Raw genomic sequence first — 11,166 nt, forward strand, 5'->3', positions numbered from 1 at the left:
ACCCTACTGTGGCACACAAACCAATTCCATTCACCACCAGGAAGAAGTTATGTATCATGGCAGTGGTTTCTACAGTAAATAAAACGTAATAAAAGTGGTTTAAAATCCCGGCTTTGAATTGGATGAGAAGGAAGAGTTCAGGTTACTCTGTATTATATATTTAACTCTTCTATTAATAGGTTATGAAAACTAACTGGTGGTAATTTATCCCATTCCCTACCGCCAGGGCTCTGGGGTGACAATCATTGCCATCCAGTGTATAAATTTGGCATTCAGACTATCTAGAGTGCTGAATGAAGGACTTAACTTATAGCATTGTACAAATACAGACAAAGACAATCAATAGGGGGCAGCTAGAGGGTCAGACAGGACATCGAAGAGGACGAGAAGGAGAGTGGAGTTAGAGAAGTGAGAGACGGGGTAAGGAGAGAAAGACAGAGAGGAATAATGTGAGTAAGAAAGGAAAGAAAAAGAAAGAGAGCTTAGAAAGTTAAAGAGTGTGGGATAAGTAAAGAGGGGATAGGGAGAGATAGAGGAAGAGTGATAGGGAGAGAAGGGGAGAAAGAGAGCTGGGGGGAGGGTGGTAGCTTGCTAAGTAAGTAAGTGACAGCAGTGAAACCTGGGGCAGTGAAAGAGTAGCCGACCCCGGTGTTGGACCCACTCAGGCTGCATGGCAGAGCAGGGAGAAGGGCTAAGCTGAGGGAGAGGGAGGGCTAGGGGCTGAGAGTGGGAGAGGGGGCCCTGCTCCAGGGAGGATAATTGGAGCAGCCCAGGCAACATATGGCTGAGCAGGGCAGTCTGCTGCTGCACCAGCTGTGGACTGGTGGCTGGGATCACAGAGCCACTAAAGAGCCCCTCTCTCCTCCCTCTCTCTCTTCTCTTCTACACCCCCCCCCCCCCCCCCCCCCCAGCTTGCCTCCATTCTCTCGTTCCACAAACACTTATTTAAATGACATCTCTGATTGGACCCCCAACCCCCTCCTCTGCTCTCTCACAAACACACACTCACACCCCTCTCTCTGCCTTGCATGCCCCCAGGCTGCTCTTAATGCAGAGAGACAGGGGAAGAGGAGGCGAACAGAGCGATGGAGAGAAAGAGTGAGGAAGAGAGGCCGGATGAGTCAGAATGAGTGGGGTGTGTCACTAAATGTCTAAATGTAGTTCTATTTTTTTTTTACCATGGATAAAGGATGTTTTGAAAAGTGACAGTTTGTAGCTACCATTTTCTCCCTATATCCATCTCTCCTTCTCTCCCTCTTTCCTTCTTTTATCTCTCTATGAAGATAGATCATAGCTTATAGTAGTGTAAGCTGATGTAATATGGATGAGTCTCCTCAAAGGCTTCAAACTGGCAGGGGACTCCCCAAAGAAGAGGGTGACTTCACACAGTCAACCGTTTTAGCTGCCCTCACTGTGTGTGTTCCTATTTCACTGTGTGTGTGTGTGTGTGTGTGTGTGTGTGTGAGTGAATGAGTGTGTGTGTGTGCCACTACACACTACACTACTACAGTATATTCAAGAGAAAGTGTGAACACTAAAAACAACAGAAACAAAACAACATCTCATTGCAAAATGGGCAGGTCAGGTATGTACTTTACACTGTGGTGTTCCAGACAGATTTGTGCCCCTGAAATATCCATGAATGCCTGAGCATTCCCCCTGACAGATGGTGTAACAGAAATGCAAACACGTTTTAGTTTAAATATTAATAGTCTCTTAGGGAAAGTAATTGCATTTTTCTCTGCTTGACGGAAGAAACGTGGGTCTGATTGAAGGTGTGAGATAATCTCTAGGAGGAGGAGTTAAGATGGAGCGTCATCTTGTTAACATCCAAAAGCGGAAGTTGCGTCACAGGCTCTCTATCCATTTCCCCGGAAAACCGGATGCATCCCATCTACAGCACAAGTAAAAAGGGAATTGTTGGTTCAAAAACTCAAAGGAATTATTAATGATGATGTATCAGCACAACGGGTGTCTATAATTAATCACATTCCTGAGAAACATATACAGAAGGTAACATGGAGCCACACACACGGGCACACACACACACAGGGGAATCCCTCAGAAGTGCTAGGGTGCATGGGATAGCTATCGTCTCACCATCAAGTATTAATCATGTTTAAGGAAGACGAGACGGAGGAGAGAATCCCATCCTGTTCCCTCTGTCTCAGAGAGAGAGAGGAGGAAGTAGGGTGAGAGAAAGAAACCCCCCCAAACTGAATAGAGATAGACACTGTGAGAGAGAGAGGCCCATACACACTAGAGACAGAGAGAGCCCCCCCACACAAACTCAAGAGATAAACACAAAGAGAGGCCGACACACTGAAAGAGATAACGGGGAGAAGATAGAAAAACTGCCATTGTTCCAATAAATTAACCCCCCAAAAAGATTTTGAATAATTGATAATGAGCTGATGTTTAATAATTCACATGAACAAATCAGGGAAGGTGGGGAGTTAATGTTTTAAGTGGATAGGGCGCACCTTGGCCTAGATCCCTGTGAACTGAGTGCTGGGCTAGGGCTGAGCAGGTCTATGGCCCTGAAGAGGAGCAGGTTAAGGAGAGGAGACCACTCTGACACCAACACACATTTCTATAACACACACTCCAATTCAGAATACACATAAATCAGTGTAGCCATGTGGTGACATTCACTGTAAGTATCAGGAATCAAGGTAAGACCCAAGTGCAGACTGTGTGAAGTAACAATGTTTATTGTAACCACAGGGGCAGGCAAATGAAAGGTCAAGACAGGCAGGGGTCGAAAATTCAGAGTAATAGCAAAGGTACAGGATGGCAAGCAGGCTCAGGCAGAGTTTAGTAATCCAGAAGTGGAGCAAAGGTACAGGACGGCAGGCAGGCTCAGGGTCAGGGATGGGCAGAGTGATCAGGTGGACGGGTACAGAGTCCGGAAAGGCAAGGGTCAAAAACCAGGAGGATGAGAAAAAGTGAGGCTGGGAAAAGACAGGAGCTGACAGGACAAACATTGGTAAACTTGACAAAGAAGACAAACTGGCAACAGACAAACAGAAAACACAGGGGATAATGGGGAAGATGGGCGACACCTGGAGGGGGGTGGAGACAAGCACAAAGACAGGTCAAACATATCAGGGCGTGACAGTAGCCACTTGGCGTCCCACCTGGGCGCATACCTGGTTGAGCGGCGTGCCGGCGCAAGAACTCAGAGATGAGGCCCAGGTCCCGGACGTACCTAGCGGACACCCGGCACCTCTCCTCCGGGCCATAACCCTCCCAGTCGACCAGGTACTGGAATCCCCTGCCCCGAGGATGAACCTTCAGGAGACGTCTCACCAGGTACACCAGTTGGCCTTCGATGAGACGGGGGAGAGGGGTGGGCCTGGAAACAGGAGCCAAGGGGCAGTCAGACATGGCTTTAACTCTAGACACAGAAACGATAGGAAAGACACGGAGGGTACAGGGCAACAGAGGATGAACAGCAGAGAGGCTAATGATCTTGGAGTGGGGGAGAAAAGTCTCGGCTTCCGGGGGTGTAGCCGCAGCACTATAGGGATGTGCAAGAGCCTCAGGCTTGACCTTCTTGGACACTGGTCGGTGCTGTGGAAACAAAGTTGCCCGGGCCTTACTGAACCCCTCCCAGAGGTCCCGGTACTCTGCAGGGCTGGCGGAGAGGTACGGGGCAATTTCCAAGCCCCTAGGAAAATGTCCCGAGGCAGGCAGAGCTGACTTCAGGCAATGAGTGTGGCAGGACGGGTTCCAGCCCACGATGGCACCAGTAGACCAGTTGATGAGGGGATTGGGTCGCTGGAGCCTGGAGAATCCCAATACCACGGGAATCTGAGGAGACTTGATATGCAGGAATTGAATAGTCTCGCTGTGATTCCCTGACACCCGTAGGTTGATGGGAGCAGTAATATGAGTGACCCGGCCTATAGGACGCCCATCCAGCACTCTAACTTCCATGGGAGTGGAGAGGGGCTGAGAGGGGATGTTCAGCTCGAAAGCCAGGGTAGCTTCCAAAAAGACTCCAACCGGCCCCAGAGTCAATGAGGACCCGGAGATATTTTGACTGGCTACCCCACAGCAGAATGGCAGGAACAAGGGTGTGAGCAAGGTAAGCAGGAAGGTTCTCCCTATGTCCCACCAGAGTACTCACTCCTACCAGTGAGCCTGATCTCTTTGAAGGACAAGAGGACACAAAATGACCAAGAGTCCCGCTATACAGACAACTCTTCATGTTGATCCTGTTCCGCTGGCAATAGCCCAGTTCTACCTAGATGCATAGGCTCGGGAAGCGGCGACTCAGCCGACTCCGCCGACTCTCGAGGAAGGTCAGGAGGCCTCGGGTTCTCTCGGCAACGGGAACTTCCGGGATGACTTGGAGGCATGGTGGAATCCCTGGACGTGTGAGTGAAGTCGAACTTCCTCTCCCTCCATCATTCCCATAGTCGCCCATCAATTTGGATGGTCAAAGTGATGAGGGAATCGAGATCCGTAGGTAACTCCTGAGCAGAAAGCACGTCCTTGACCTCCTCCGAGACGCCGTGCAGAAACATATCGAACAGCGCTCCCTGGTTACAAGCACTCTCTGCTGCCAACGTGCGAAAATCCACCGCAGGAGTCCTGCCGAAGCTGTATTAGCTCCGGGGCAGATTCATTCCCGGAGAACGGGATGAAAAAAAAATACCTTCTTCACCTCTTCCACAAACCCCTCCAGACTAACGCATATAGCCAGCTGCTGTTCCCATGCAGGTGAGAGCCCTCCCGGACAGCAGCGTGATGAGGTAGGCTATCTTGGAGCGATCCGATGGGAAGGAGGAGAGATGAAGCTCAAAAATGAGGGCACACTGCTCGACTCTCCATTGAAGTGTTCCAGGGGTGGAAAACAGGGCTCCCGAGAAGGTGGAGTGGCCGATGAGACGGCGTTGCTAGCAGCTGAATCACTGAGGAGCTGCGGGGTTACCACCGTGGTAGGCTGCTTCCCGCAAACTGTTCAATGCCCGGTCATGGCGTTCAGCCAACGTTTGAACCCCATCCATAAGGCCACAAAGCAGTTCCTTGTGCCTCCAGATGGCGGCTCCTTGGGAGGAGATGGCATCACGTAGCTGGCCCGGGTCTGCTGGGTCAGTCATGGCCAGTTCGTACTATCAGGAATCAAGGTAAGACCCAAGCACAGACTGTGTGAAGTAACCATGTTTATTGTAACCACAGGGGCAAACGACAGGTCAAGGCAGACAAGGGTCAATAATCCAGAGTAAGAGCAAAGGTACAAGACGGCAGGCAGGCTCAGGATCAGGCATGGTTCAGTAATCCAGAAGTGGTGCAAAGGTACAGGGCGGCGGGCAGGCTCAGGGTCATGGATGGGCAGAGTGGTCAGACGGGAGGGTACAGGGTCAGGACAGGCAAGGGTCAAAAACCAAGGAGGACGAAAAAAAAGAGAAGCTGGGAAAAGACAGGATCTTACAGGACGAGCGCTGGTAAGCTTGACAAACAAGACGAACTGGCAACAGACAAACAGAAAACACAGGTATAAGTACACAGGGGATAATGGGGAAGATGGGTGACACCTGGGGGGGGGGGGGGGGGGGGGAGAGACAAGCACAAAGACAGGTGAAACAGATCAGGGGGTGACAGTAATTAATTACAATTTTTTTATCGCTTTGGTACTATTTTCACAAGTATGTTGTGAATTTTCAAAACTCAGTACAAAATTCCAAACGGGTAACATTTGTAACACAGCCAGTCCTACATTCAAAACCTTTGTTTGTAGTCATCTTTCACCACACAACCATTGATATGTGAAATAGTTTACTGTGAAATATAATGAGTACATTGTTTTAATCACCAAAACACAACATGATTATATCTTCTCAACTCAGTTATTTTAACAACCAGTTAATCCAATAGCAAAAAACTAAGGCACATTTGCCCTTTGAAAGTAGTATGCTACAGTAATGTAAATTACAGTACATTACACTGTTTTCACATTAGGCTATACACTTGCACTACCTATTAAAATTGACTGAACATCACATTTACATCATTTCTATCCCATGTGTGATCATTTTTCAAATGAAGGAAATGAAAGAAACTTCATGCTTAGCAGGCACTAGTTTGCATCAAGCATGTCTTGTGCATTTGGCCGTAGAGGCACTCATTGAAATCGCAGTAAATAACCTCATTGTTCATGCACCTGGGGAAAAACCTTGTGGCATTGCGATTTCAAGCCCGACATAGGTCTGGATTGAAATCATTGCATGCCTCATCCATGGCCTGAAGAAGGGTGGTACGCTAATGGGGATGGAAATCATACATCTCCCACCTGTATTGTAATCATGTATTATATTTTACAGTATTGTATTGTACTTACAGTATGTATTGTAGTGGTCCTGTACATGGCTCAGTTCATCAGAGCATGGCACTAGCAACACCAGTTGTGGGTTCTATTCCCAAATGGGTCATATACCAAAAGGTGTGGAATGTTGTCACTTTAGACAAACGTTTCTGCTACGTAAATTGCATGTATTATGGTATTACAATACTGTATTGGCCAATGCAAACAGACTCACACCTCTTCAGCACTGATCGAATGAACAGCCGAAAGACAAGCTGAGCACCTGTGCTCCACACTTTTCCCTCCCCTCCCTCCCTCTCATGCCTTCCCTTATCGTGGATCCGAATGCTGCACCCCAGGTTGCCAGGCATCGACTACACAGTTGCCAAGGAGGCATTGTGCATTATTAATGGGCCTTGCTCAGTTGCTCCCAAGGAGTTGAACCAACCCGACTGAACTGACCTGACCGAGCCAGTAACCAGACCGGATCTGGACCACACACACAAACACACCGATCATCGACCGCTCACCTGGACCGACCACACTGATCCATGGACCATTAACCTTCCTTAGCAACATTCTATCGATGGTCATTACACATCATATAATGAATTACAACCGTATCTCCCTCTTATCCGATGTGTGCTTTCACTCAAGATAGAAGATCTAAAATCGAATTACCCTAAACTCCAATCCTAACTTTAACCATTTAAGGATTAAAAACATATCTGGTCCCGTATCAGAGGGTATGGGGTCATATTTTTCCTGTTGCAGACTGCATGTTTTCCTGTTGCCCCAGCTAGCTGGAGGACAGGTGTTAACCAACCAGCATCCCTCACCTGCTGTGCACCTTGCGTCTCCGCCCTCTGAGTCTGTCTGACGCAGCTGTTCCCTCGGCCAGTCAGTCAGTCCACTCGGCACCCTGTCCCTCTGTTTCTCTCTCCCTTCACCACCTCCATCTCTCTAGATCATTCATAGGCTCTAAAAGGCCCCACAGCCTTCAGGACAGGCATGGTGTAGAGACCCACTGGCCTTCTTTCAAGTATATCCACATGCAGTTCTACCAGCGTAGTGCTGTGCCGTGGCACAGAGCGACTGGGCACCTCTGCTTTGAAAGGCAAGCAGGAGAGCGTGTGAGGGAGAGAGGAGGGAGGCTGGAAGTTTATATGTGTTCTCTCCCTCCCTGAACCAGGGGACAGGCTGGCTGAATAAATAATACAATAGATATTCCTCTGATGAAGTCTCGCCGCGCCATTCATAATTATTTAATTGTTGCTGTAATGAGAGCAGAGCACTGTCACTCCCTCTGCACCACGGACCGTGCTGCCTGCCAGGTAAGAGGTAGACTACAGAGCTGCACCAGGCAGCCCTACATGCACATAAAACCTTAAATACACTTACAAAACAGACAGTTATATCAATTAACTATGCTTATCTGCTGTATAAACAGCGTTACTACCAGGTAGCCTACAGAACAGCAACAGACCTGCGTTTGCAGGTACAGACCGCTAGACAAAGACATCCGTCATAGAGCACTTCTTTAGGGAGTTATGTCCAATAAACACAGAGTACCCGCGCAGGATGATGAATCAGAAAGAGTCAGAAAGTGCAGGTCAAAATCAGACAAGAGTGACGTGATCCCTAAAACTCAGAACTGAGACTCTGTCAGTGAATAAATACTGTGTTTACAATCTGTTCTCATCATAAACTCTACCTCCACACATCACACCTCATCATCTCTGGCAAACTGACTGCAGGCTAGAATGAGATTAAGAAAGATTAGACAGATTAGAGATGATCTCTTAGATAAAGATCAAGAGGTGCAGCATGCAGCCAACTGTTACCATTTTCTCATTCAACTCCATCACCGACATTAGATGTTTTATTTTGTTGCAGAGAAGACCCTGATGCCCTCAGATCTATGGTATCTCTGTCTAACTCTTTATCATCTCCTTTAAGACTAAAACAGTGTCCAAATGCAGATGGATGTGTAAAATCTTGTTTTAGAACAGTTGAACGTCTGCATGAGTTGTAGCCTTCACACTGTTGTGTCCACAGAGCCACGTTGGGGAGAAACTCTATGGGTGCATGGTAGGACACAAGACCCACATGTACAACAGCCTCAGACCAACATAAATATGTCATAACAAACTGATATACTCTCGTGACTGTGTGATGTCATTTGAGCATGAATGGGTGAATCTCTTCACCCATCTCTTTGCCTTTTGGGGTGGAGGACGTCAATCGGCTGGCCAGGATGTGAATTCTCACTCAGATCCCAGGGGGGTGCTGTACCTTTGGGCTCTATCAGGGGAGGGTGACAGCGGGGGTCCCCTAAGCCTGTCATATGGGACGGGGTGCACACTTCCCCCCCGAGCACTGAGGAGCGAGCCGAGCTCTGCCCCTTAATCCTGTTAGGACTTTGAAGGGGTGCGTCGGCACACAAAGACAGCCCATCCCACAGCAGCTGGGGTCCTCTGTGTGTACCCCCATGCACACAGATAGATGCAAACACACATACACCGCTCCAGTCTCACCTCTTTTTCATGTTTCAAGTTTTATTAGCCATATGTACAGAATACACATGGTATACACCGTCCAATGAAATGCTTACTTGCAGTTTCCTTCTCGACAATGCAACAACAATAAGAAATTATAAAAGATAAGAATACGAACATAAAGTAAATGGCTCCGAAGAATAGAATTAACATTTTAGCATAAGTATAATACAGGAAGGCACAATTTAAAGTAAAATATTGACACATGCATCAGAGAAAGAGGGGATTTGGGGGTAAGTGTTTAAATTGTTCAGTATTAGCAATAGTAAATAAGAGTCTGGTGTTAGCAGTTGTGATGTGTGTGTAGCACAAGTGTATACACTCACCGGCCAGTTCATTAGGTACACCACCCATTTCATGAAACTGGATCTCTCCTACAGACAGTGTCAGGTGGTCATGGCTTGCTATATAAAGCAGGCAGACAGGCATCAAAGCATTCAGTTACTGTTCGATTGAACGTTAGAATGGGCAAAACTAGAGACCTAAGCAACTTTGAGCGTGGTAAGAGCGTTAGTGCCAGGTACGCCGGATCCAGAATCTCAGAAACGGCTGCCCTCCTAGGCTTTTCATGCACGACAGTGTCTAGGGTTTACCAAGAATGTTGCGACAAACAAAAAACATTCAGTCAACAGCCGTCCTGTAGGCAAAAACAGCTCATTGATGACGGAGGTCGATGGAGAATGGCAAGAATCGTGCAGGATAACAGACAAATAATGGCTCAGTACAACAGTGATTTGCAGAACGGCATCTCGGAACACACAACTCGTTGATCCTTGTCATGGATGGGCTATTGCAGCAGACGACCACACTGGGTTCCACTCCTATCAGTTAAAAACAAGAAGAAGCGGCTCCAGTGGGCACATGATCACGATTACTGGACAATTGAGGAGTGGAAAAGCATCTCCTGATCCGACAAATCTCAGTTCCTGTTACATCATGCTGATGGCAGAGTCAGGATTTGGTGTAAGCAGCATGAGTCTATGGACCCAACCTGCCTGGTTTCAACAGTACAGGCTGGTGGCTGTGGTATACTGGTGTGGGTCCTTTAATACAAAATGAGCAACAATTGAATGCCACAGCGTATCTGAACATTGTTGCTGACCAACCCCAATAGAGCATTTTTTAGATGAGTTGGAATGGCCTGTTCGCAGCATGAATGTACCGCCGTCCAATCTGCAGCAGCTGTGTGACGCCATCGTGTCAGCATGGACCAACATCCCTGTGGAAAGTTTCGGACACCTTGTAGAATCAAAGCCCTGAAGAATTCAGGCAGTTCTGTAGGTAAATGGGGGTCTGACATTGTACCTAATAAACTGGCCAGTAGGTGATTTTGTGTATGTGTGTGTGTATGTGTGTGTTTGTGTGTGCATGTGTGTGTGTGTGTGTGTGTGTGTGTGTGTGTGTGTGTGTGTGTGTGTGTGTGTGGGTGTGTGTGTGTGTGTGCGTGTGTATGTGTGTGTGAGTGTGCATGTGTGCATGTGTACATCTGTATGGGTGTGTGCTTGAGTGATTTGTGTGCGTACGTGAGTTAGTGATTGCATGTGTGCTAATGTGCTCAGACTCAGTGCAGGTGGTCAGTCCAGTTCAAGTGTTTGTCAGTCTGATGGCTTGTAGATAGAAACTGTCTCTGAGCCTGTATCAGACATCAAACTCCAATACCGTCTGCTCGACGATAAGGGAGAGAACAGCTTGTGGCTGGAGTGTGTGGGTTCTTTAATGATGCTGCAGTGACTTCCTCAGGCACCGTTTCAAGTAGATATCCTGGATGGGTGGGAACACGGACCCAGTGATGTATTGTGCCATCTTCACCACCCGCTGGAGGGCCTTGCGGTCACGTATGGAGCAAATCCCGTACCAGGCAGTGATGTAACCGGTCAGGATGCTCTCGATGCTGCAGCAGTAGTATTTGGAGCGGACCTGGGGTGGTAATCCAATTTTCTTCAGCCGCCTTAGGAAGTTGAGGCGCTGTTGCTCCCCTTGACAAGAGTGGGGGTGTTATTGCTCCATGTCAAGTCCTCGGTGATGTGGACACAGAAGAACTTAAAACTGCAGACCCTCTCTGCTGCAGTCCTGTTGATGTGGATCAGGGCCTTTGTTTTGCTGACGTTGAGGGAGAGGTTGTTGTCCTGGCACCACAATGCCACTTAATTTGACTCCTCCCTATAGGCTGACTCGTCGTTGTTGGTTGTCTGGCCTACAACCGTGGTGTTGTCAGTAAACTTGACGATGGAGTTTATGTCATGCAAAGCCATGCAGCTGTGGGTGAAAAGGAAGTACAGCAGAGGGCTGAGGACA

The sequence above is a fragment of the Oncorhynchus mykiss genome, chromosome 12 (assembly GCF_057628025.1).
Source record: "Oncorhynchus mykiss isolate SJ-2025 chromosome 12, ASM5762802v1, whole genome shotgun sequence".
Classification (NCBI taxonomy): domain Eukaryota; kingdom Metazoa; phylum Chordata; class Actinopteri; order Salmoniformes; family Salmonidae; genus Oncorhynchus; species Oncorhynchus mykiss.